We start from the raw sequence: 4,780 nt of genomic DNA, 5'->3' as shown, positions 1-4,780 counted from the left end.
TATATATATATATATATATACACACACAAAGGGGTTGGACAAAATAATAGAAACACCTTAAAATTTCAAACAAATTTATTTTAATATGGGGTAGAAGACACTTGCTTGAGGTGCAATGCAATGGGACTGAACCAGGAATCATGTGGTTGGGAAGCAAACTTCTTACCACACAGCCATGTTTGGAGGTGCTTCTTCCTTAACTAAAAATCTCTACAATGATTTCCTTTGTTACTGCAGACAATAGCGGAGAGCAGGGCTGGCCCTAGGATTGCTGGCACCCCAAGCTAGCTGAACTTTGGTGTGTACAAGCTGATGGCCATGGAAATTGCCTTATCATACCCTCCTTGGTATTCCCTAGCACATGACCCCCCAGGCGAGTGCTTGGGTTGAGCCAGCCCTGGCAGAGAGGAAAATCATATTGGGACTTTGAATTCACAAAGTGAACTTAAACAAAATATTAATGAAAAAAGAAGGTAATTTTCAAAAATATAATCTGCAGGGGTTTCTATAAAGATAATTCTTGCACCCTTTGGAATCTAATTATCACAGAATTACATTTTCATATTTGGATTTGATCAATAAATTCACAGGCTAGAATTGTATTGTCCAAATTGATCAAGAAGTGACTTCTTGTGTTTTATTCTGATAGGTGATGACATGCACATGACCAGATAGATATGATATCAGTATTATAGTATATTCTTACAATAATACAACATAATACAATATAATATGTAATAAATATTAAATATAAATCACATACAAATGTTTTGATTCTTGGCCATGATAAAATTGTGAAAATTGATTCTTTTTTGACTAAGAATCTCCTCAGTGTAATTTCTTATGTATATTAGGATTCACATATCCAGTAAGACTGAATTTAAATCTATATAAATTTAAATCTATTTAAATTTAAATATGAATATAAATCTTATTAGATATGTGAATCTTAATATACATAAGAAATTACACTGAAGAGATACTTGGTCAAAAAACAATGAATTTTTACAATTTTATCATGGCCAAGAATTGAACCATTTGTATGTGATATATACTTAAAATTTATTACGTATTATATTGTATTGTGTTGTATTAATATAAGAATATAATATAATATACTATTATGCTAATAAATTTTGAATTTTAATTTTTGAATTGCCAATTGTTATACATCTCCATTTTCTATTATTTTTATATATATATTTAACCACATGACTTCCATAGGATCACAACCATTTTGTGACCTTCTTGCATGCTCGTATTAATATGTATGATCAACATTATTCAATACAATTGTATATTCACAAATTAGTACAAATAAAGAAAGCTAGCTCATCAGATCACCGGATTCTCTGAATCCACTTCTTATAGCATTCATTTATATGTACGTATCTATATCTATCTATTTGTCTGTCTGTCTGTCTGTCTATCTATCTATATGGGGTAGGGGTAACTCTCTCATTCTCTTGAAATCATGTGAAAATTGTAAATGAGCATCACATATGTAGAAGTGGTGTCCTTCATTTCTGATCTTCAGTGAAAGCTTGTCCAGCTATGTGGATATATTACCTTATTTGGAAACAGGTGAGGTTTGGCAATGGCAAAGGCATCCACCTGTCGAAAACGCATAATCTTTTAATCTTTTGCTTTTTACAATCATTAGACTGTGACCATGATGGAGCACCACCTTGATGAAGTTTAGTTGAGTGAATTGACCTTAGTACTTCCTTTTTTAAGACTGGTATTTATTCTCCTTTGCTGAACTGCTAAGTTATGGGGACATAAATACACCAACACCAGTTGTCAAGTAGTACAAACACAGACACAAAGACACATAGATATATATTTCAGTTTCCATCTACTAAATTTTGTTGGCCTGAGGCTATAGTGGCCCTAGGTGCCATGTCGTGGGACTGAACCCAGGACCATGTGGTTGGGAAGCAAACCACTTGTCACACAATCCTGCCTATGCCTATGTATCTCAGCAAGTTCCATCCAACCCATGCAAGCATGGAAAAGTGGACGTTAAAACAAATATGATGTTGACATTTATTTTTGAATTATCTGAAGATAGATAACCCTAAAATGGACATCTGTTTATGAAATTTCATCCTGGCAAGTAAAATAAACTTGTTTCTAATTTATACTCTGTTGAAGGTGGTGAGCTGGCAGAGTTGTTAGCATGCCAGGCAGAATGCTTAGCAGCTTCTCATCTGTCTTTACGTTCTGAGTTCAAACTCTACCAAGGTCGACTTTTCCTTTTATCCTTTCGAGGTCGATAAAATAAGTACCAATTGAGTACTTGTTGGCACTCCGTTGCTTACGACGTTGAGGGTTCCAGTTAATCCGATCAATGGAACAGCCTGCTCGTGAAATTAATGTGCAAGTGGCTGAGCACTCCACAGACATGTGTACCCTTAACGTAGTTCTCGGGGATATTCAGCCTTGACACAGTGTGACAAGGCTGACCCTTTGAATTACAGGCACAACAGAAACAGGAAGTAAGAGTGAGAGAAAGTTGTGGTGAAAGAGTACAGCAGGTTTCGCCACCATCCCCTGCCGGAGCCTCGTGGAGCTTTTAGGTGTTTTCGCTCAATAAACATTCACAACGCCCGGTCTGGGAATTGAAACCGCGATCCTATGACTGCGAGCCTGCTGCCCTAACCACTGGGCCATTGCGCCTCCACTGCACACTATGTGAGTCAGAGTTGCTATTCCAGTGCATCTTCCTCGCCATCCTCTGGGGCAACATTTTTTCCATTTTGTCTGCTGGGACCATAAGGCGGTCTGAATTACAGGAAAATCTAGAGAATGTACGTATATCGTAGCTTACTATAAGAACAAGGAAATTACGAAAATAAACTCCTGTTTAAACAAGGTAACTGCTCTGTTATCGGGATTTTTTCATGTTTAATTTTGTTGCATTTTTTCATCTTCATAATACGGCGCTGTTCAGAAAATTTTAGGATTCTTCGAGTTATCTTGGGAGAAATGCATCTCACAACTATATAGCTTGTTTTATACTCAACTAGTAAACGTGAGAGACACTATCTTACGATAGATGTATAAATACATAATAAAATAACGGAAGATAATAATATTCTGTACATCCAAAATAATTGTACGCCCGCAGAGGGACTCGAACCCGCGACCCTCAGATTAAAAGTCTGATGCTCTACCGACTGAGCTATGCGGGCGGACTTGAAAATTGGTATGAATAATAATAATTTTAATCGAGTGTATGACCATATTTTCAACATATTGTGAAAGTAATGATTTTTATAATTTATCTTATAATATTGTCGCATAATATTTTATATATATTATTATGTGATCGTTTACACTGTACAGTTTACACCGGTTTATGAAAACGAATAAATACGAAACTGTTAAGATAGTATGTATCAGCAAACACTAAAAGCAGAATTGTCATAGCATGAAATAATCTCTTCACTGTCTGTTCTTTTTTATTCTCTCTCTCATACACACAAAAACATAAATTACACACACACACACACACACACATATATATATATATATATATATATAAAGGGCATTACTACAGAATAATGCCACACGCCCGTTATATATATATATAAATGAATAAGTATATTCTTGGGAATAGAAATTTCCCTTACGAATTTTTTTACACACTAGCTTCCTGATAAAATTCTTGTAAAAGATTTTTATCCTATTTTGATTTTATATAGATAGATAGATAGATATAGCCAACCGTTTACCGGACGAGACCAGAAACACTGGAAAGTAGCATTTGTGGACTTCACAGTTGAACAAAAGTCGTCAGCTGTGTTCTTATTACATATTTGCTATAATCATATATTGCTGAATTATTAGCTTTATATAACGTATATTCATTAAACACGCTTCATGTCACATGTTCATTCATCCAGCCTTTTGTTATCATATTTCTGTTGAAAATACACTACCGACAATTAATTTTTAAAATACCTGGTAATTTCCTATTTGACGTTCGTAAAATCATCGTGATCAAAAAAGTTTATTTCAGTAAAACATTTCGTAATTATAAATGACTAGCAGAAGTGCCCGGCGTTGCTCGGGGCTTAATTGTTTTAAAGTACTGTTGATGATTCTACTCAATTATGATTATTGAGGGAAAGATTGCTATAAGTTGAAAACCAACCAATCAATTTGCAACTGGACAGAAAGCCTTGCCTAGAGCATTGCAGCACTCTGAGAAGTGGGTAACAATAGAATGTGAGGTGGCCCTGAAAAAGCTGTTTTATTGTTCTCACAATTGTAACAATGTCTTAGCAATGCAGATGACTTAAGACACGCACGTACTGTATCAGCTCTATTCCCCTTGGGAATAACTGGCAGTGTTTGCCTGAAGTCCCCTGAAATAAGAAGTGTTATGCCTCCCAAGGGAACTGTAGAGTCTTTGATGTCTCTCAGAGATCAAGAGCACCTCTGTGGGCCATTGTACATTCATCCCAAACGATAAGCTTGCATCGTCTGAACACTTCTGCCTGATCTGAGCTGTTACTAAGTCAAGCGGAAGGTTGAAAGTGGAGTGAGCTGTCCTGCCGCCTGGCAACAAAGTAGCCGCAATTCCAGATGATGCCACAGCTAAGGCAATGCCTTGTGTTCGCCTAATCTCAGCCAATATTAATTTTGTGACAAAAGTTTTGCCAGTTCCTGCACGATCGTCGAGGAAGAAAATCCCCCCAGCTTTGTCCCGGACAGAATTAATAAAGGAGTTGTAAGCGAACTTCTGTTCTGGAAGGAGCTTTGGCTCATT

At 36.2% G+C, this 4,780-nt stretch overlaps 1 non-coding gene across 1 annotated transcript; it reads right to left on the bottom strand.

Moving 5' to 3' along the window:
- Positions 1 to 3,124: 3,124 nt before the first annotated feature.
- On the bottom strand, positions 3,125 to 3,197 carry Trnak-uuu (transfer RNA lysine (anticodon UUU)). Its single transcript has one exon. It is a non-coding gene; the product is annotated as a tRNA-Lys (tRNA).
- Between the last annotated feature and the right edge of the window lie 1,583 nt (positions 3,198 to 4,780).

The sequence above is a fragment of the Octopus bimaculoides genome, chromosome 14, assembly GCF_001194135.2.
Source record: "Octopus bimaculoides isolate UCB-OBI-ISO-001 chromosome 14, ASM119413v2, whole genome shotgun sequence".
In the NCBI taxonomy this organism is placed as follows: Eukaryota; Metazoa; Mollusca; class Cephalopoda; order Octopoda; family Octopodidae; genus Octopus; species Octopus bimaculoides.
Note: the sequence above shows the minus strand (reverse complement) of the source record. Positions and strands in the feature narration are given on the sequence as shown.